The 23,828-nt window shown below is 43.2% G+C and overlaps 1 long non-coding RNA gene across 1 annotated transcript in view; it reads left to right on the forward strand.

The window, feature by feature from the left end:
* The window catches only part of LOC134943546 (uncharacterized), an 81,868-nt gene extending 80,941 nt beyond the window's left edge, over positions 1-927 (forward strand). Inside the window, exon 3 of the long non-coding RNA XR_010181602.1 lies at positions 739-927. This is a non-coding gene — a long non-coding RNA (uncharacterized LOC134943546). The remainder of the gene's footprint in view (positions 1-738) is intronic.
* Positions 928-23,828: the final 22,901 nt, after the last annotated feature.

Consider the following 23,828-nt stretch of genomic DNA (forward strand, 5'->3'; position numbering starts at 1 on the left):
ACACAGATATATAAATGTTGCTTTTCAAATGGCAAGAGTGACTATTAAAAGGGGGTGTGGTATTGAAAGTCGACAGTAACTAGGTCGACAATGTCTAGGTCGACCCTTATTGGTCGACAGTAACTAGGTCGACAGGGTGTCTAGGTCGACAGGGTCTTTATGTCGACGTGTTCTAGGTCGACAGATCAAAAGGTCGACATGAGTTTTTAATGTTATTTTGGTGTCGTTTTCTTCGTAGAGTGACCGGGAACCCCAAATAGTGCACCGCGTCCCCTCGCATGGTGCCTTCGCTCCGCTACCGCTTCGCTCGGCACAGATTACCGTTCCAATCGTAGTCCACGTGGATCGTTAAGTATGAAAAGGTTCAAAAAAAGAAAAAAATTGTAAAAAACTCATGTCGACCTTTTGACCTGTCGACCTAGAACATGTCGACCTAAAAACCCTGTCGACCTAGACACCCTGTCGACCTAGTTACTGTCGACCAATAGTGGTCGACCTAGACATTGTCGACCTAGTTACTGTCGACTTTCAGTCCGGATCCCATTAAAAGGATGGGGATGACCATGAAGTACAGTAAACTCAATCTCCTAAAGATAACACAAAACACAGGATCAATCCCTCACCAGTACCCAATGAGCTTATTTAATTTGATATTCAAATGATCCTTGGATCCTGTTTTTATACATCTTATTGTTTTTTTGAAAAAACATCAATTATTATATGTATTTCTCTCTTTAGGTGCTACCCCAATGTTTCAGGTCTAAGACCAATAGTTTCAAACATAAAAAGAGAAGAACAAGAGAAACATCTTTCAGCGTGCACACTGGTATCTTAATAATGTTTTAAAAAAAGTTTTAGTGATATGCATTAAAAAAATTCAGAAAAAAATTGTGAAATATTAAAAAATAGTGTATTAGAAAGACAGAATGTGCAATTAAAACTATTAAAATCTCTGACTGTTGTTCTTTTCTGTGTACCTAATTGTATTTATGTAGGCTACATTGCCTGTATAGTCTGTGCTTGATTCTGCTACATTTGTATCATCCTAGACATTAATCTTCTCAGGTTGCAACAAATGATCTGTTTTTGTGATACTGTGTTTCTGCAGGATCCTTATTCTTTACATATACTGCCCATTTACAATATTATATAGCAGGGATGTTCAATTTATAAGTAATATTTATATTGCAAGGGACACGGGGAGTCATTCTGAGTTGATCGCTCGCTAGCTACTTTTAGCAGCCGTGCAAACGCATAGTCGCCGCCCACGGGGGAGTGTATTTTCGCTTTGCAAGTGTGCGAACGCGTGTGCAGCCGAGCTCTGTAAAAACATTTTGTGCCGTTTCAGAGTAGCTCTGGACTTACTCAGCCCTTGCGATCACTTCAGCCTTTTTGGTGCTGGAATTGACGTCAGACACCCGCCCTGCAAACGCCTGGACACGCCTGCGTTTTTCCAAACACTCCCAGAAAACAGTCAGTTGACACCCATAAACGCCCTTTTTCTGTCAATCACCTTGCGTTCGGCTGTGCGAATGGAATCTTTGCTAAATCCATCGCCCAGCACAATCCTCTTTGTACCCGTACGACGCGCCTGCACATTGCGGTGCATGCGCATGCGCAGTTTTGCCGTTTATTTACCTGATTGATGCGCTGCAAAAATTGGCAGCGAGCGATCAACTTAGAATGACTCCACAGACTTCATAATAGTGCATTAGTGTCAGTAGGAATTATGGTGGTTATTCCGAGTTGTTAGCTCGTTGCCGATTTTCGCTATGCTGTGATTTGTTGCTAAATGCGCGTGCGCATGGTACGCAGGGTGCATGCGCTTAGCTATTTAACTAAAAACGTAGCAGTTTTGCTGTTGTTCGTGCGGCGCTTGTCAGTCGCACTGCTGATCGGTGAATGATTGACAGGAAAGGGGCGTTTCTGAATGGTGACTGAGCGTTTTCCGGGAGTGTGCTAAAAAATGCAGGTGTGTCAGGGAAAAATGCGGGAGTGTTTGGAGAAACGGGGGAGTGGCTGGCCGAACGCAGGGCGTGTTTGTGACGTCAAACCAGGAACTAAACTGACTGAGGTGATCGCAGTCTAGGAGTAGGTCTGGAGCTACTCAGAAACTGCTTGAAAATATTTAGTAGTAGTTCTGCTAATCTTTTGTTCGCTGTTCTGCTAAGCTAAGATACACTCCCAGAGGGCGGTGGCCTAGCGTTTGCAATGCTGCTAAAAGCAGCTAGCGAGCGAACAACTCGGAATGAGGGCCTATATTATTACCATTAGGGGAAATTCCTCACACCCCTGTATAGTACAGGTTGAGTATCCCATATCCAAATATTCCGAAATACGGAATATTCCGAAATACGGAATTTTTGGAGTGAGAATGAAATAGTGAAACCTTTGTTTTCTGATGGCTCAATGTACACAAACTTTGTTTAATACACAAAGTTATTAAAAATATTGTATTAAATGACCTTCAGGCTGTGTGTATAAGGTGTATATGAAACATAAATGAATTGTGTGAATGTACACACTTTGTTTAATGCACAAAATTATTACAAATATTGACTAAAATGACCTTCCTGCTGTGTGTATAAGGTGTAAATGAAACATAAATGCATTCTGTGCTTATACTTGGGTCCCATCGCCATGATATCTCATTATGGTATGCAATTATTCCAAAATACGGAATAATCCGATATCCAAAACACTTCTGGTCCCAAGTGTTTTGGATAAGGGATACTCAACCTGTATACCATTTATTCTAAGTTTACAATTGTGGAACAATTTTCACTATTATGACATGTAATATACTGGTATAGTTTTGTTCACTATAAACCTTCACTATACACCTTGCTGATACCCTTCAGTATCTGTTAACTTTTTGATCACTTTTACACTTAATTGGCATGTTCCAGTGGATGGCTATTAAGGCAACTGTCACCCTTAAGTTTTTTTTTAAATTTGTTAATATGTTTTATTATTATATATTGTCAGGGTACAATATTAGTGTTGTAGCTTATAGTTATGACACGTATCTGAGATTGTATTCCCCTCTTCATTTACAACACCTGACCTTGCAGTATATTCAGATCCTAGATAAGTTTATTTAGGGCTGTAGGTATATCTCCCTCTGTGTGAGTCAAACAATTGCAGCTATAGTGGAGGCTAAAGATATTGCCTTGCAATGTTTCAAATACCGCCTGTATTCAGCGGCATGCTCCATCCCTCCTGTGTCTCTCCCCACCATGAGCCGCCTTTGACTAGCTTGGCAAGCATAGGAGCTGCAGCTACCACGTTCTCCGTGCTTCCGTCTCCATCTATGTTTTGTGGCCAGAATGGAGACAGCCGGCACCAGAGACACCAAGGAGGCAGCACCCACACTCAAGAATATATATTGCACACTGTAGTGTGTATATAATAATTTCTATTGCACAGATAGTTTCAAAGCTGTTTTTATAACAGCCGGGAAGCTGCGGTATCCAGTCTGTAGGTCGACAGTAACTTGGGTCGACCACTATTGATCAACAGTAATTTGGTCGACAGGGTTCACCCAAAGCTGCTTCCTAGCTGTTATCAAATTATTTTGATCTGCAGAAGCTGTTTGTGCATCCTATTAACATAACAATGCATATATGGTTATGTGCATCTGAGATCAGTGCAATGCAATCTGTTTTGTCATTATTAAGGCCCCCATCCACTAGTGTGATATGACCAATTTTCATCCGATTCCGAGCTTTCTGTTTGATGGATTGGATGAAAAGTGTCACATCGCATGTCATTTTTCTCTGACTTCGATCCGAGGTGCGTTCCTGTGCTCCTAGGATCAGAGTCACAGATCGGCATGGCTGCCATGAATATTTATCGCAATCGGTGGAAAAGGTGCACATCGGAATGCATTTGCACACAATCAGATGCTATTCATCAGATGTAGAAAAAACACTCAGTTGCAAATCGTAATCGCAGGACTCCCGGGAAACTGCCGGGAAGATCTGGGGAAAATCAGATCCGACTTTCAGTTCAAATATATCTCACCTGTGGATGGAGGCCTTTAGTTACAGTGCGTGATCACTTTATACAGCGATCCTGGGGCCCAGCGTTGATTTGTAAGGCATGTTAGCATTGTGTGAGCACACTGCAGAAATTGATGATCGGCGCTTGCTAAACAATGTGTGATAAAATGAGACTTGCAATGTATACCATACAGTATATCCAGTATAAAATTGATAACCGAAAAGTATTCTAAATTGTTTTTCAAAACATCTTGTCCTTTGCAGGAATCAAACCCTAGCTCAAAGGCATAGTAACCATTGGCATTACCACTATGCCAATAGAGCAACGGAAACAGGTGACTGACACATGCAGTGACATAGTGATGTCACTCGTTGTAATTTTTTTTATAGTGCTGTGACTTTCTCTAATTATAATGTAGTGTAGAACTTTGAACTGTGCTTTTCTGCATGTGAGTCAGAGACATTGAGCAAATCTTTTTCTGTGCTGACATTTTTACTTAATGTAGGGAACATTTTATATAGTGCCCCAGGGGAGCATTCAGTTGTAAGGCATATTGTCACTGGGTGTCTTCCATTCTGGTGATTTTGTAGTCCACCCTGCAGTAATACTGTATTTAAAAAAGAACTACTATACTTATTGTGCACTGGCCCGCTTCTCAGGACTTGCTACATTGTACAGTATTCTGTAGTTCCATATCCATCTTCTGCTATTCAGCACTGTAATATAGTTTTCATTAATAGAGCAATCGCCATCCAGCAGTGAAGCTGTGTATTGCATGCTGTGGATCCTTTAGCGCCTTATCATGCCTTACTTCGCTAACCTGCACTATTTGTATGGTACAACTAAGATGCCTGTATGGTGCAGCAGCAACGATGAGCTTGGCTATACCTGTACATCAGAACACGGCTGCAACAATACAAATCTACCCCATTTGTTTTTGAGTGGGGAATCAGACACAGAACTGAATCCACAATAAAAACATGAGTATGCAACAATGGAGAATCCGGGCGCCTATATTTGGCCACCAGCTTGCCGATGCGAAAAGCCCTGTTAAAGGCCATCACAAAGGCAAGCTGAAACAAAAGGGATACAAATGGGGATGGACATACCACAGGCAGAGCAGCTAGCAAATCCCCGAGCAACTGAATTGTGATAGGGCGATGATTATCAGGAGGCATCAGTGCTAGACAAGCCCAACCTTGGAACTACAAAACTCTCAGGGAAATTGTGAAGACTGTGCAGGTGCAAGAAAAATGAAATCCTGGCTAGCTTGAGCAGTACAGTCACCCTGGACCTCCCCACTGTATACAGATCCCAAACAAAAGACAACAGCAGTTGATGCTCTTCCTTACCACAATGCATAAAAGATGTGTATTGGCTTTAAGCTTAACGATATGCTCGCATCATCCTCAGTGCAAGAGAATGACATGCTAGCCCCTCCATTCTGGCTGAATAACCTGAAAACAATGAGGGGGCAAACATCACCTACCGAAGCAGCAGCAGGCACCCACTGACAGGAACACTCCGATTAAAAACAGGATAAAGCACCTGCAATGGAGTTGACCATGCCAGGAACATGACAAGCCATGAAGTGAATATACAACAGCAGACAACACAAAACCAGCTGTGCTTGTAAACGCAAAATGGTCAAGGAGAAGGAATGTTTGCAACTAATGATGTGTACAACCCTTATGTTGTCACACCAAAAGACAACACGAAAGTCACGCAGGCGCTCACCTCAGTCACCCACTCTGTGGGCCAGGGAGTGGCAGTCCAAGAACCCTCTAGGTATGCGCAGAAGCCAGCCGAACCTGTTGCATCTGTAAACAGCTGTAGCTGAGTACTGGACACAGGAGGGGAAAAACAAAAAACACACTCCATTGAAATCTGTCAAAAATGAGTCCTAGACCTGAAGATCCCACCTAATCTCTGCTGAGAACCTAGTGAAATTATTAGGATATCGCACGTCGGCAGTAGCCAACTCCAGCTTGTGACAAAAAATCCTACCCAAGGGGATGATTATGCACGCGAAATTTAAGGAGGCCCAAAAGCTACTGGCACTGCCTCAAAGTAAGGGCCCTCACACTTGTCAGCCGCTATAGGGAAACAAAAAAACTGAAAACAAAGGCCGCAACAAAACAAATACAGCACTTTCCTAGATGTTTAAGTTCCCTCCTGCACCTCCTCCTCCTAACTTGAGCGCTCACTCATTATGAACAAAAACGTCATCATATATCACAAACGGTCACCAGAAAAGAACACACAAGAAAGAAGCTTACAGGAAAATTGGACATAAAAAAAACAAAACACTGTCATATTGTAATTTCCCTGTGGGCTTTTTTCCATGCGGGTTTTTTCTGGCAAATTTGTATTGTGAATTACAATTCCAAACTCGCATTAATTTTCTTGGTGCATTTCATGTTTTGTTGTGTGCACCCCCCGAGCAGGTGAAATGGAAGGGTAAATCTTTATTTCAAGGTAAAAATATTGGCAGAACCCCCGGTACACATTTCCTAATGAATAATAATGCACTTGGAGGATTTTAAATACCATAATATGGCCAATAAAAACATCAGTTTTCAGGTGAATTCTCTAATTATCTCAATAATGGGTTACATCAGGCATGTCCAAACTGCGGCCCTCCAGCTGTTGAGAAACTACACATCCCAGCATGCCCTGACACAGCTTTAGCATTCTCTGACAGCAAAACTGTGTCAGGACATGCTGGGATATGTAGTTTCACAACAGCTGGAGGGCCACAGTTTGGACATGCCTGGGTTACATGATGTGAGACAGGTACTTGGAGGTGATGTATTGATGGGACAGGTTTTTTTTTTTTAAATTGTAGATAAAAGCTAAAGTTTTTACTCCAACTTTTACAAACTTGTATAAAAACTGAAAAATTACTATACAGACATTTTCCTGTACCCCAAAATCTGGAAAGACTTTAAATCAACTATTAATAAAAAAGTACAAAAGTCATCCACTTGACACATTTTAAAAACCTTGAATAGTTTTCTTATGGCCACTAACAGATTTCTATATGGTTCTGCTGTCTTAGTTGTCATTTTGTTGGGGTCCAGGATCGTTTCTCCATTTTTTAATGCACTTTTCCCAGGTTGCATAGAAAAGTCACACAACCCGGTATTAGTAATTGAATCTCACATTTCTTGGGTGTGCGCATTCGTGCGATGTATGCGAGTTTCGATATCCGGTCATTAGGTTGACCACACTTAGGTTGACAGTCATTAGGTCGACCACTATTGGTCGACATGCATTATGCCGAAATGGTCTTTAAGTCGACATGATCAGTAGGTTGACATGGCAAAGGTCAACACATGAAAGGGCCGACATGAGTTTTCTAAAAAAAAAAATGTTTTAAACTTTTTCTTACTTTACAATCCACATGGACTATCCAAATATTCCGAAATACGGAATATTTCGAAATATGGAATTTTTTGAGTGAGACTGAGATAGTGAAACCTTTGTTTTCTGATGGCTCAATGTATACAAACTTTGTTTAATACACAAAGTTATTAAAAATATTGTATTAAATTACCTTCAGGCTGTGTGTATAAGGTATATATGAAACATGAATGAATTGTGTACATGTACCCAAACTTTGTTTAATGCACAGTTATTACAAATATTAGCTAAAATGACCATCAGGCTGTGTGTGTATAAGGTGTATATGTAACACAAATGCATTCTGTGCTTAGACTTAGGTCCTATCACCATGATATCTCATTATGGTATGTAATTATTCCAAAATACGGAAAAATCCGATATCCAAAATACTTCTGGTCCCAAGCATTTTGGATAAGGGATACTCAACCTGTAGTAACCTGCCCGAAGCAGCCATGCGAGAGCATGCGGTGAAATAATTGGGGGTCCCGGTCACTTTATGAAGAATATGACACCCAAAAAAACAACAACATCACGTCGACATTTTCCCATGTCGACCTTTTATGTGTCAACCTCATGACCATGTCGACCTATTTCAGGTGTCGACCTACCCACTGTCGCCCAATAGTGGTCGACCTAATGACTGTCGACCTAGGTAGTGTCGACCCAATGAACCACACCCGCGAGTTTCATGAAACAAACTTGCTCCTATTTGGATTGACCACTAATGACCTAGTTTTTTCCAGTAAAGTAATTAGAACTAAATCAACTTATCTGCACTACACACCCAACCTTAATGGCAATTGACAATCCAGAATTAACTGATACATTTAACCCACATAACTCAGATTCAGGCCCGGCGCTACCCGCTCAGCGAAGGGATGTAGTGCAGGGAGGCGCTGGGACAGAGAGGCGCTCCCCCTGCTCTGCATTCCTTCCCTGCTGCGCCGTCCTGTGCCCCCTGCTGCTGCTGCTGCTGTGCCTGTCACTGTATGACAGGCACTGGCTGCGGCACCTGCAGCATGAAAATCCTCCTCCCTCCCCTCCCCTCACCTGTGTGACAGGACAGCGCTGTGCACGGTACCGAAGGGGGCGGAAGGGGGCGGGACTAAACGGCCCGGCTGCTGTAGTGTAGGGAGACTGGCTTAGGTAAGTGAAGTGTGAGAGGGAAATGTGTGTGTGTGTATTGTGTCTGTGTGTGTGTGTGTGTGTGGTATGTCTGTGTGCGTTTATGTGTGCTTTAAGGACGCTACTACTACAGGGGGGGCATTACGTGTAACAACGCTACTAATGGGGGCCATTGCGTGTAACGACGCTACTACTGGGGGGTCATTACGTATAAGGACGATACTACTACTTGGGGGCATTATGTATAGGACGCTACTATTACTGGGGGGGCATTACGTATAACACTACTACTACTGGGGGAGGGCATTACGTATAAGGATGCTACTACTGGGGGGGGCATTATGTATAAGGACGGTACTACTACTGGGGGCGCATTACGTATAAGGACGCTTCTACTACTGGGGGTGCACTACGTATAAGGACGCTACTACAACTGGGGGGGGGGGCATTACGTATACGGACGCTACTACTACTAGGGCGTAATTATGCATATGGACGCTTCTACTACTGGGGGTGCACTACGTATAAGGACGCTACTACAACTGGAGGGGGCATTACGTATAAGGACGCTACTACTACTAGGGGGAATTACGTATAAGGACGCTACTACTTGGGGGGGCATTATGTATAAGGATGCTACTACTACTGGGGTGCACTATGTATAAGGACGCTACTACTACTGGGGGGCATTACATATAAGGACGCTACTGCTACGGGTGGGGCATTACGTATAAGATGAATAAGATTGTGCTACATTGTGGCGTAATTTTGAATGGGGGTACTATTGTGTGGCTATGCCCCTTACTTGTGAGACTACACCCCTTTTCCCGGCGCGGCCAAAGGAATATGGGAGGGCGCAAATTTATAGTTTGCAGGGGGGCGCCGAACACCCTAGCACCGGCCCTGCTCAGATTACATGTCCATGAGCACCCAGGAACTCCTAACACTTTTGTTGGAAGCCACAATATGATACTCTTTACAATATAATACATCTCAGCAACCTGTGTCTACAGAGACTTTGTTTGACTATTCCATTAAGCATAACTGATCTCCTCTGAGGCACAAGGTCATTGAGGATTTGCTGGCATCAAGGTGATTGGATCAATTACGTTTCCAGCTAATGCTGAAGAGATTCAGAGCTCCTTCAATACTGAATAGACAGGGAGAAATGGAGAAGCTGTATACACAGAGATATTGTCTTCAATGACAAAACTCCATGTAAGCACCACAATTCTCTGTTTGTTTTGTCAGGCAGCATTACAGGCTCAGAGCAGACAATAGAAAATTAGGAAGCAGTGATAAAAATACCTGCAATATAAAATTGAGAAATCTTCCAGGCTGCAAGCAGAAGAGGAATGGGAGGAAGACTCTCAGATAACATTCAGCATTAGAACCGAAAGAGTTGACTGAAAGTTCACCAGGATAGAAAAAAAAGGCTTTGGGATTTGTATTGAACCTTCCAAATACACTACTGAGCCCATCTAAACCAAAATATTCAAGTTTAATCCTAGGACACAGATCATGTATGACATACTGTGACTGCATAGAGGACTTGCTTTAGATATCAGACAGTGTGTCACATATAATCTGTCGCAAAGTCATGGCTGGGTCACTGTACAGGGCAGGAGACATGAGGGGGAAATGATCTACTTTTCTGGTTGACTGTCTAAGAATAACTGCTTGCAAAAAAAAGTTTCATCCTCTGAGATGTACAGTCAGTTTGGTTTATTTCATAAGAAATCAGTTGTTAGAAAGAGACAGGGGTATGAGCACTGATTTGTGGACAGTTTGTATACATTCAGGCCTCAGGGGGCAACATACAACAGTGCAGCACTTTGATCCCTTTGTATGTTAATAATTCATTTATTTTCATATAAAAATATGTGAGTAGAAATAAAGGTTTTTTTTTTGTTTTTTTATACTGTAAGAATAACATTGGGTGTTTGATGCATTATGGTAGTGGGAAGTTGGGGTGCACAGTAAATGTAGCCCAGTGGGACCAAAAATATAAATCTGGGCTTGATTGGACATTATAAGCAGGACACTTTTTGATAATTGTAGCTGTAGTAACCAGCATTTTCTTTTTTGTTTTCTTACATGATAGTCCAAGCCAATGTTATTGTTATTACGTGTACACATAGTTACCAACACCATGTTAACACTGTCAAGAGAAAAGAGACTTCTCTGCCATGCATGTGCTCCCACTTATCACACCTGAGGGTTGGATCTGGCTTGGCTAGGCATGGGGAACTGAAGCTGGAGCTGAAGGAACGTGGAGGAAGCAAGGAGGCTTAATACAGCTCCTATTCTTGGAGTTTTAGAGAAGACTGTGAAACTGCTATCTAGTAGACTTAAGGAGTTACGTTGGTGTTCTAGCAGTGGCTGGCCAGAAGGCATGAGCAGGAAATAGCAATACATTTCATTGTACATAAACTGCAACAGATTGGAATCGGATATATCCCTGAAATGGAACCACATTGATAACTTAACTGGGACCAGCCTGGAACCAGTTTGATGATTGGACTGGACCTGGATAGTAACTGAACTGGTACCGGATTGGTAACTGAACTGGAACTGGATTGATGACTGGACTCGAACAGTATATGTGACTGGACTGGAACCGGATAGGTGACCTGCTGGAACCCGTGAGGCAACTGGACTGGAACCAGAGAGGTGTCGCTAGGAACAAGTCTATGCCTAGCCAGACTTGAACTTAAAACTAGAGCAGAGCAGAGACTTGAAATTAACCAGAGCGAAACTGGATTGGATGGACTGGAACTGTGCAAATATGAAGCAACAGGGAGCTCAGCACAGAGCTGTTACTTCAACAGAAGCGATGTTGTACTGGCAATTTGGGCTACTCAGGAAGTTCCCTTTATAGCACGGAGTGTTCACACATTGGAAGCTGCAATTAGCTGGTCTGGGAGTAGCACTCTGAGTGGCTGAGGAAGGTCAGGTAACTTATTCCAACATGGTGTGCACATACTTGTATTTTGGTGGGGCTTTGGCATTCAGCCTCTGCAGCAGAATGCTGAGTGGAAGTGGAAGTGAATTAGCCTCAGGATGCAGAGAGCGCTATGCAGGGACAGTGTGAACAGACCTTATTGCCAACTGGGAGCGATGTACAGCACAAGTTGACCTCAGCGCAGATAGGACAGACACTATAAAGGTATAAAGTTAAGTTTAAAACTCTAAAGCTTGACACCACTTAACCAAAGGCTGCCTATAGACCTCCAAAATCGTCAGCTCACTTACAGACACACTGTGGTGTGTGGCTTCAGCATTTCTGCTAAAGCAGGATACAACTCATTAGGAAAACTGTGTTTATATACAGTGGCCAAAAAACAAATTAGATAATTAACAGTACTCAAACAAAAGGTGTTTTTACACAATAGCAGTAGTTTGCATCTCATGCTGGCGACATTTAACAATTGTGTAATTGAAATACATGGTTTACACAAAATAATACAGGTAGACAAATATTGTGGGGAATGTATCAGACCTTCGAGAGACATAAATTAGAGAAGTTTTGCATAGTAGTTGTCGAAGTCGAAAATTTTTCAGTACACACATCACGTACAAACTACACACAGATGGCCTCCGTGCGCGTACTTGTTCTGCCATGCGTGCACATATTCGCAATTTGCGTATGATCACTCCTGCGGTCCTGCGTATTAGCGTGTGGTATGAGTAATTACGGTAGTATTTGTAATCGCATGGAAAAGCCATAAAACACATTACATATTTAATCCACATAGTGCACAATGTACACATAGTCTACATGCACCACACCAGCGAATTATACTTGCTTAAAGGGTATAATAACAAAGGGATTCACCTTTACTGGATAGGAGGGGACAGAATAAGGTTAGAAGGTGGTGTTTGGTATCCAGCTGTAGGGTATTTTAAGAACAATATTTCGGTGTAAGTTTGCAGAAGATTGCACGCTCCTGCGAATAGTTATGCGCAGGAGCAGAATATTAATATCAACTGTATTTACTGTACTCCTGATATTTGGCGGGAACCCAGTGGGGAACATCTGCAAGTGCACCTGGACCAGACATCGCCCACCTTCAAACCGACCTATGACCTCTCCTGCACTGTAAATGACCATCCCAGTGACCAATAGACAAATAGATTACAGTTTCCATTGTGTTAGGTTTTGGACAAATGTATAAAAAGCCAGCTGCAGGCCCGGTCACACACAATCTCTGAAGATCATCTACCTTGATGATTGAGGACCGGACCGGGAAGCGCAGGTGAACAAACATATGTACCATTGACTGTAGCCTTTTTCTCTTATTGTATTGTATTATTCTTGTAACCCCCTGCTAGTAAAATAACCGTTGGTGGGTTGGATCCCAACATAGTTTTGAAATACAATTTGGTGTCGTGTCCCATTTCCTGCTAAGGTTTAAGGTATATTTCTATCACACATGTAGCTGCATTGTGCTCTCAGTGTGTCCGTGGGTGTGTGTATGCACTGCGTGTACTTTGTACGTTCGTCGCGGCGTGAGTACGCAAATTGCGTACAGGGTACGGGCCTTTGTATGCTAACTGTGTAAAAAGTACGTAGGGCGAGGATTACATACAGCGGCCGCAGCGTCTCGAATTAAAGTGTATTAAGGTATAGCTTTCTGTCCTGTAAAGTAATCAGCATTCACAATTGGGGGCTCAATACGGTTTTTCACACACCCAAGGACTAGCAGATCATAGCAGACTTTAATCTATCAGCAAAGGGTGGAAATACATCTTTACGTTAAACCTTTTTCTGGTTGCTGGATGTTTTAAAACCCTATTTTTGTGTTGTTAGATTGCGTCTGCTCTGTCTGGTCTGCAGAGGTGCTGAAAGAATCTGGAGGTAAACAGGAAAAAAGCTATTTAAAAATCTGTGTAATTTTTTTTGGCGCCAAAAGCGTACACAAAGGGTACCGATAATTTGCATACCCTCTCACATATTGTTGCCACAAGGTATAGATTTTTAGATCAGTTTAGATCTGTGTGAAATCGGATACATTTGTTGCTATATAGATAAATTTGAATTAGTGTGTTAAGGGAATAATTATAATAAAAACACAAAACGCAGTTCTGGCCTGGTTGTAAAGGGTTACACAGAACAAGTGTGGGTTGTGTTTGTGAACAATTATAGTTTGTATTGCTCACATTTATAGAGGATGTGTGATTTGTTTTATTGCGGATGCACGTTTTGTACACGTGGCCTGGACAAAGTACATGAGCGCGCACGTGGCGTAAAAGGCATGCATGGTCGCGTGTTTACGCAAGGTTGTGTAGGAGTGCGGACGCTAAGTGCAAATCACATGATAGTTGTTCAATTAAAGGAGGGATAGTATACCTTAAATACAAATAGCACAGTACTATCCGATTTCAAAAGCAGATTAGTATAAGACGTTTGTCTACACTGTACTGCCTCTGGGGAAAAGCTGCCGATCAGAAAGAGTGGAAATTTTCTGTACAGAAATCACTGTGTATTTGTGTGAGCTGAAAGCGGAATTAGTGGATTTGAACCCCGGAATTCGGGATCCCGTCATTGGTACACCAAGTAAGTGGAGGCTTGGCGGCGTGAGGCGGCTGACTCACGTTAGTATAGATAGTTAAGTACGCAAATCGTGAGGAGATTTACAGGGGAGCGTAATAGGGAATTGTGCATTGTGTAGTATTGAAGTAAAGGTTTTTTGTTACGCTCCGGCTGAGGATCGCAGCTTGTATATTCGACTCCAGTGGTCGTAGAGTGGATAGGTAACAAGTACCTATACGCTGTGCGATTGGACCGCGCATTTGTGGGTGCGATACGTGACGCAACTTGATACCCTTGTGCGAACTTTTTGCACAAAACTGTGGTATCATTAGCGCCGTGTAAAGCATATGCAAGCGTGATTTGTGTATAAGTGCATAGGGAGTTTTCGCTGGTCTCTCTCAGGAAAATCTCCAACGGTGGATATTCACTGGAAAAGGTAAGTCACTCCTAAAACTTCCAGTGAATAGAAACCAGTTAGGGACTTCACTGGGTACGTGGTGGTCCCTAATGGAGTGAGTTGTGGTACATCAGTGGAGAAGGAGTGGGTGAAAGCGCTCTAAGAACTTTCACCGTCTATTCGTGTCATGCATTGGGGATTGCGTAAAAGGAAAAAGTCCGCGATGGCATCCAATTGCACAAGCGGTGGACGTATGGTAGCCAGGGTTCTGGTTGAAGAGCCGCGGCCCAAGGTGTCAGCGAGGTTTATTATGTGTGGTAAATATGGTCCACATGTGGAAACTTTTTGTTTTGAATGGGTACGTATGACTGCAGAAGATAGGGTATCATTCCCCAGGATGGGCAGCTTTGAGACAGAGGCACTGCAGAACGTAAAGATTAGAATATGTCTGATAAAATCTAGGAAACAAAGGATCAGACATAACGATTGTTTAAACTTGTGGCAGCAAGAGGGGAATGTGCAGAGGGAATTGGCTCTCACAGCAAATTCCAAACATAGCAGGAGTGTGGGCACGAACACACCATTACCGACACAGGTCGAAGGGGTGAAAATGGTATATCTGTAAATGATAGAAAAATGCAGAATCAATGTATTAACCTTAACCCTTGCAAGTTGTATCCTGTTTTGAACTCTCTCCAAGGTCATAGGTCAGAGAAAAATGATGCATCCATCCCACTCTCAGCCCTTATCCAGGCAGTCGCCTTAAAGGAAATTCAGGTGGGCCCTGTCCAACCAGTAAGAGCAGTAACAGTATCCCCCACTGAAAGGACTGGTGAGATCACAGACATCGGTAAGTGTGAGACTGTTCATTACACAGAGATTTTAACACCTCACAGTGAGCAGATCAAGAATGGAATGGTTGGGTTATATCCTGTCTTGGAAATAGTAACTCCCAATAGGAGAACCGATAGTCAGGGAGTAACCCTCACCAGGAATAATGCAATGTATTGCCCGTGGACCAGATCAGAGCTGCCCGATCCCCAGAAGCATTTAGCCAGATGTCAGAAGTATATAAAGGCTAAGGGTAATGCCCATGAACCTGCAAACAAAGATTGGCGGATACCTTTGAAAGCGTGCCTACCCCCTAATATTGACACCTACAAATTTATAGCGGATTGTAAATTAGAGTCGGATAGTCCTATGACTGACGAACACAATCAGGAGAACGTGGAACGAATTAACATACAACTAGGATTGTATTTCCCCACTGCTAATAAGTGGAGCAAAATTTTCTCCATAAAACAGAGAGAAAATGAAATGACATCTGAATATTTCCATAGGGCTTTGCAAATAATGGCTAGATACACTGGGGTATCGGATATAGAATTACAGGGAGGTGGCTGTCTCTGTGCTAATGGACGGGCTCAATAAGGCAGCAAGGGACAGGATGCAAACATTTTTGCCTAATTGGAGAGAGGTCACAGTAGATAGTCTCATAGAGTGCGTTATGGAACATTACAAGAATATGTAGAGAACAACAGGAGGAGAGGGTGAGGACGGTAAGTATACAGGCATATACAGGAAAAACCCATCTGCCTAAACCTCAGACCCCTAATGGTAAGTCAAGGTCAATAATATGTTGCACTTGTAGGAAGGAAGGACATTTTGCCAGAGATTGTAGGAGTAGTAGGACACATAGTCAATATAGACCCCCTAGACAGAAAACACAAGCCACATTATTAAACACATAGTCGGGACCAAGGGACATATAGTAAGGAATCATGAGTCATATAGAAAACACAGATTCGGCTAATGGGAAGAATGGAATATATGCAACATTACCCTTTCACAAAACTTGCTGGGGTTAAAATGGGGCCTCTAAACTTTTGCTTCTTTCTCTAGCAGAAATGGCCCCTGATTAAACTTAACAGGAGCTTTGTTAAGATGATATACATATGATGTGCTCCCGCTCAGGAAGTACAAAGTATGTTAGACACCCACAAAGACTAATGTTACATTTCACTGTTCTAGATGCATGTCCATCACAGGTAGAGGAAATTATCTCACAGATACCGGGTTCTCTATGAATTTAGGATGGACAGGACACTGGATTGATGGCTGGGATAGTCCCAGTAGAGATACAACACACATAGAATTATTTTTTTTAAGGGGAGTAGACCAAGTAGAGAAGTCACTCCCCATAGTGCCCAATCCAGTTGTCAAATTCTCTTTATCTTTACAAACTTATCTGTCACTAACTTCTATGTGATTTTTCTTTCTTCACAAGTTTCCTCTTCATGTTACGTTCACCGACAGGAGGGTACAATACATGGACCCGATTACAGTTCAAACGCCACATGCCTACTCGGTCCTTCAGAGTTCTGCCCAAATCCAGTATATCTCACCAGCACAAGGACACCAGTATTACTGCAGTGTGCCTGGTCATGCACAAAGGGTGGAGAATGAGAATACTGGTGAAGGGAGAGTGTGTACAGACACCGATATGCATGATGGTGTGACAGCCTGTTGGTGAATGCCAAACCTTACATTTTTCTTTTTTTATTATTATTCCCCTCTCTTCTCTCATCCAGAGACGGTTTTACTTCACACAACTGATAACACATGACATTAAATTGGAATGAAAAAATTTGTGTTCCCTACAGGAAAAGGAGGTCTGGAAGTCGAAGGGGTATGGTTAGGAGTCCCCAGGACTCTGGAGAAATGGACAGGGTAAGCCAGTGGTCCCCAGAGCATATCTTCCAGACCTTGCTGAGGTGGCATATGGTCTGACTCACCTAGGGCAAGGAGGGTATGTGTAAGCTTGTAAGAGCCTACTGGAGTGCACCAGGATTCTCTTCTCATGCAGGTAAGAAAGCAATGACATGTCTTATTTGCTTGAGGAAGAATATTGGTAAGGCAATACCAACGGAGCCATCCCATATCCCTCCTACAGACGGACCTTTTCAGGTAATACAAATCGACTTCATACAGTTACCACCCTGTAGGAATTTGAAATATGTGTTAGTATGTATTGATGTGTTTTCCAACTGGGTAGAAGCGTTCCCTGCTGCCACAAATACTGCCACGTTCACTGCAAAGAAAATTGTGCAGGAATTTGTGTGCAGATATGGTATCCATAGAATGATTGAAAGTGATAGGGGTACCCATTTTACAGGTGAAATCTTTCAGGTCATGTGCAAACTGATGGGAATTAATAGCAAGCTACATACTCCGTTCCAGCCACAGGCGAGTGCAAAGGTGGAGAAAATGAATAGCACTATTAAGAACAAGCTGAGCAAAGTGATGGCTGACACTGGATTGTTGTGGCCAGAAGCTTTGCCACTAGTGTTGTACAGCATCAGAACCACTCCCAGGTCACCGCTTAACTTATCGCCCTTTGAAATTCTTTTTGGTCAACAACCTCATGTAATGATAGACCCCCAGGATGATTTGAAATGCAATAATGAAATAACTGTGAAATATTTGGTTAGGATGAGCCAGCAGCTGAGAAATCAACAAAGAAATCTAAAACTGGTGATTCCTGACCTACCGAACAGTAATTGTCATGACATTGAGCCTGGGGAGTATGTGATGATACAAACTTTTCTACACTCAGGTTGCCTCATAGACAGGTGGGAAGGACCGTACCAAATCTTGTTAACCAGCACAACAGCATTAAAGGTCGCCGAAAGAGAGACTTGGGTCCACTCGTCCCACTGCAAGAAGGTCGCTGACCCGGAGAAAACTCGTGACAAAGAGCAAGGTGAAGAGAGCCTCATATCATATCACTAGAGAATCTATTCCGGGAAAGCTGAGAGGCAGGACTGTTGAACGGCACCTGAGCAACAAGTTCAAGGACGGTTGTCGCACCATTTTCTTTTTTCACCCTCCCCTGCATTTTCCTTTCTTTTCTCCTCCTTATTTTCCTTCTTTCCCCTAATGAAATAGATCTATCACAAGAGACTGCGTTTCGGGTTCTGCTAGTAATACTGTTTTTGCTCAGGACAATTTGTTTTGGTGAGGGTCCCAGAGAGGTTGAGCAAGGATCTGGAATGGGTTCTGATGGCGAGTACAAATTTGTAGGATCTCAGGAGCAGCACATCACTCAAGTAAAGGCTGGTATCAGTAAGCACTCTGGTAGTCATGGATCTCGGAGGCAATGTGAGGGGTTATTGTCTGATGAATATTGTATTGGTAGATATTGCGAGAACATAGTCGAAGATGGGTGCATCCAGAGATGTCAGTCCAACAGTAATATCGACCTGGGCCGACATCTGTTGAGTGATTACCACTCATTAGTGGGTAAGGTCTTAAACCAGACAGAATGTTGGGTGTGCTCCCAAGTACCTCAAGGACAGAGTAAATCGGGATTAGTGCCATATCCTTTAACGTTAGATGAGGTACTCGAATTACGGGGTGGGAGACTGGTGGACAAGAAATTCAATATATCTAGGCCCCCTTGCTTGAAGCTCCACCAGTATCATGTAAATAGATCACTAATATGCTTTAATGTCTCCAATTTCTGAAAACCCGGAAATTGGGAAGTAACCTGGAATAACGAGACAATGAACTTCTCACACAGAGCTGATAGGATACCTATTGACTCTGAACTTGTACGCAAGATAGCCAACAGTGGGAGGTATTTTCGGTATATTTATACACGTGGAAGCAAGAACATGTGGGTTGGAAACGTATCGCCGGGGTATTGTGCCCACATCATCCAGCCTGATACTTGTACTGAGCAGATGCACCTGCAGAGGCACTTCCTGAATGGCAAGTGGTGAGCAATGATGCAACTTCCTGTCCGCAACATTAAGCAACACAGCGTACATATTCTTAATTCCGATTTGAGAGCAGCAGTGCTACCACTTGGTGACCAGGTTGGGATACAAAAGTTTGTATCTGGCAATAAGTGACCTATAACGATTCGCTCAAAGTATATGGTGAAAATTCAGGGACATGCGGTGAGGTATATTGCTGAGGAGGAACTGGCTAGTACCAGAGTCAGATTTACACACAATATATAAGCCTAAGAAGGATATTTACTAAGTGGAGAAGTTGCCCATGACAACCAATCAGCTCTGAAGTAACATCTATAATTTGCATACTATAAAATGATACAGAGCTGCTGATTGGTTGATGGGGCAACTTCTCCACTGGCTCACTTCTCCACTCTTATCACTGCTTAGTAAATGTCCCCCTTAGGGTTCATGTGGGCATTATACAGGTGCAGCAGTATATATAGTGTTGATCAGAGATGTTCGGAAAAGATAGGCACCTGCCATAGACTATTTACTCCAGAGTTCTGACTATAAAAATTATTAGAATAATACAAAGAAGATATTTCTAATTTATTCTTTGAACTTTTCACATACTTTATATACTCAAAACTCTGGCTTATACGTTAGTATGACAGGGAAGGCCCTGCCTCACCCCACCGCACTTCACTAATGGTGAGCCCTAACCCCAAGTCATTTGCCAAAAACAACAAAATAACCTCAGATGTTAACTGGCACATGAGGGTAGCATGAATCTTCTTGTTGAATATTTCCACTTGGCAACATGCAATCAAATAACTTCTGTCTGGAGTTATTCTCTTATTTTTTTAGTTTAGCCTTGAGTCATGAAAACCAGTTAACTTATTCAGTATATTCAAATTTGGCAACAAAAACTCAATTTTTCAATAATAATTTTTATGAATATATGTTAGAAAAGGCTTTAGCAGAAAATACCAGGAGATAATTGATTCCGTTTAACATGCAGTACTATAATATGAGAAGCTCTACTGGACTCATCACTGTTTAAAGCTAATATTTGACAAGTATATCATTAAACTAAGATTGAAAATTCATCCTTTCAAACATAACACTGGACTGAATCCAACAATGCAGTAAGTAGGAATGTGAGCAGTAAGGAGATTCTGCTATGAACTCTAAAAACTGTAAACGTGTAGACACCCTCCTCATGACTGATTACATTGCAATCTATGATCTCACCATTTTATTCACTTATATTATTTTTATATGATTATTCATTTTTATAATTACAATACAACAATATTAGTGCATGGCGCTGGTGTTGTCTAATAAAATGGGATAGTCTTTATATTTCCAACATTTAACAATACAGAAATCTGCTTTCTTACATTTTCTACTTTTCCCTCCCAATTTTTCACTTACTTGAGTTTATGAAAATAATAGGATTTTAATACTTACCGGTAAATCCTTTTCTCTTAGTCCGTAGAGGATGCTGGGGACTCCAAAAGGACCATGGGGTATAGAGACAGGATCCGCAGGAGACATGGGTACACTATAAGTCTTTGAATGGGTGTGAACTGGCTCCTCCCTCTATGCCCCTCCTCCAGACTCCAGTTAGAGAACTGTGCCCAGGGAGATGGACATTTCGAGGAAAGAATTTATTGTTTCAACACGGTGAGTGTCATACCAGCTCACACCTCGAACATGCCGCAGAATGTGGCATTCAATAGAACACCAGCCGATGGCATGAAAAATATACAGCAATATGCTGACCGAAATTGTAACACAACCAGTGTGTAAACACGACCAATAATAGCATACCGCAGGCCATGGCATGAATAACGTCAGCAACAGACCTGACTGAAAAGAAACACCACATGAGTGTAACCACAACCAATAGCTGCAGATACAGTACGCACTGGGACGGGCGCCCAGCATCCTCTACGGACTAAGAGAAAAGGATTTACCAGTAGGTATTAAAATCCTATTTTCTCCTACGTCCTAGAGGATGCTGGGGACTCCAAAAGGACCATGGGGTTTATACCAAATTATTTAGTTCAATATACTGCGCCATCTCTACTATCCACATTATTAAATCGCCTAATGTGCACATACAAAGTTAAGAGTGACCTTGGTTACCAATATAGTGATGGTCATAGAAATTGTCATATAAATAAATGTAGCCAAAGTGGGCTAATTTTTATTTTATTTTTTATTGAAATTTCAAGAAACCAAGAACAAATATGATATGTACATGTATGTATATATACTAACGACCCGCCCGGGCTTTGCACAGGAGCTGCTTGCTTCACTAAAATCATCACTGCTTGGCTCTCTTTTGTCATAGTTTGTTTCACTAAAGCTTCCTCGACAAATGCTCTACAGCAGTGGTTCTCAAACTCGGTCCTCAGGACCCCACACAGTGCATGTTTTGCAGGTAACCCAGCAAGTGCACAGGTGTATTCATTACTCACTGACACATTTTAAAAGGTCCACAGGTGGAGCAAATGATTTCACTTGTGATTCCTTGAGGAGACCTGCAAAACATGCACCGTGTGGGGTCCTGAGGACCCAGTTTGAGAACCTGTGCTCTACAGAATTGTGAAAACCACATCATAATCGGATCAGTGGCTCTGGACATTAGCCTGATCAAACAAACAAACAGACACCTACTGGGGACTACTATGTAGAGATATAGAGGCAGGGGCATAGCTAGAACAACTTTGTGAGCCCCATTGCAAAATTTCAAATTAGTAGCAAATTTGATGAAAGGACAAAACTCTTTAAACTCTGTACCTACTACATACTGTAATCCCTTTAATCATTATTAAAAGGAAAATTGTTCTTACCTGCCTTTATGTTCAATTATGTGTCTCTGACCATAGACTTGTCTCCTTTTGTCCATGCCACTTCTGATCACAAGACACCAGCCTTGGGGAGGGGCAAAGGCACAGTAGTATGGTGGTCAAGGCGCAAATAAGGAGGAGGGGGTAAGTGGAACACATGGGGAGGAAAATACGAGATACACATGGGGAGGTAAAGGGGGCAGTCAGAGGCACACTTGTGAGAAGTCAGAGATCATAGGCAGGCACACACTGGGAGGTAGGAGGCTGAGGCACTTAAGGAGAGGGGAGTAAGAGGCACAATTGGGCAGGCAGTGGTCACGGGCCCTCATGGGGAAAGGGGCAGAGGTACATATAGGGAGGGAGCATGATAGGTGCACATGGGGAGGGAGGAGGCAGAGGCACTAATGGGAAGGAGTGGCAGAGGAACTCTTGGGGTGGCAGGAGGAAGAGGCAGTCACGGGAAAGACCTGCCTATAATATTGATGACTCATGGAAGCAGGTGAAGGAGGACCATTAAGGAGAGATGGGATGGGGACGTATTTGAAGGATGAGTTGTGATTTCCTCCCCAGTGAAGAGTTGCAGACTGAAGGATCGGGGAGCTGCTGCTGATCAGTCTGACAGGGGGGCTGAAGTGCTGATGAGCCCTGCAGCAAACTGCTTCCTAGTCACAGGCTAAAGTCTGCCTGAAACTAAGAGGCAGTAATCAGGAGGGATCGTCACTCCTGCTGTCCCAATATAATACACCACTCATTGTTCCACATACTGCTGCCCCAAGCAGTACCCCTGTAGCCCTGCACCCATGTAGCCATGCCCCAATACATAGGTATCTGCCTTAGTTGCAGGGAGTGCAGTTGATATGGGACCCAGAGCTGAAAGGGGCCCACCTTCCCTGTCAAAGTTACATGTGTTATAAACATTTTTCACCTTTGCTAGGATACATGGGGTCCCTTACAAACCTTTGCCATGGGGCATACAATATACCTAGTTATGCCCCTGGACCTGCTCATTATAGTGTGTTATAAATTTAACTGGAGGACATTATAATGTTACATAATATGAAATGAGGAATTGTAATGTGGCATAATATGACGTTGATGCTTTTGTACTGGAAGAGTGGCTCCCTACCAGTGCAGCTCCTGCACGCTGGCAGGGATTCTACTCGTCATGCAGCCACCACGGCCCGCCCCCCCAATGGTCCGGGCCAGGGCCCGACTGGCCATCTGGCCCTTCTGGCACATGCCAGAAGGGCCGATGGCCAGGTGGGCCGATTTATCCATCCATTTCGAGACTTGGCTGGCCTGGCAGCACCGCCTCCTGGGCGGCACTGTGCTGAGCGGACGCGTCATTTGCATAGTGACATCATGACGCGGCTGCGTCATGACGCGACCGAGCGGCAAGTACGAGTGGTGCGGGCAGGGGGAGCTGAGCGCACAGTGAGACCCCATATGTGAGTCCTGCAGCAACACGTCCTGGGCGGGACGGAGCGGGCGGAGTTTCATACGTGTGGTCATGACGCGACGGAGCCGGCCAGATTATGAAACATGCGGGCAGGGGGGAGCTGAGTGGACGGAGTTCCATGTTCAGTCACGCTGGGTATGAATAGAAAGGCGCGCGTGGGCAGGGAGCTGAGTAGCAGGTGCAATGCTCAGATGAAAGTGTCTGCCTGCCTGTGCTCATGCATCCTGCTCACCATGTGCACCGGCTCCTGCCGGGTGCACAGCTTCCAGTCTCATTCCAGGCCTGCACACCATTC

This window comes from Pseudophryne corroboree, chromosome 7 (assembly GCF_028390025.1).
Source record: "Pseudophryne corroboree isolate aPseCor3 chromosome 7, aPseCor3.hap2, whole genome shotgun sequence".
Classification (NCBI taxonomy): Eukaryota; Metazoa; Chordata; class Amphibia; order Anura; family Myobatrachidae; genus Pseudophryne; species Pseudophryne corroboree.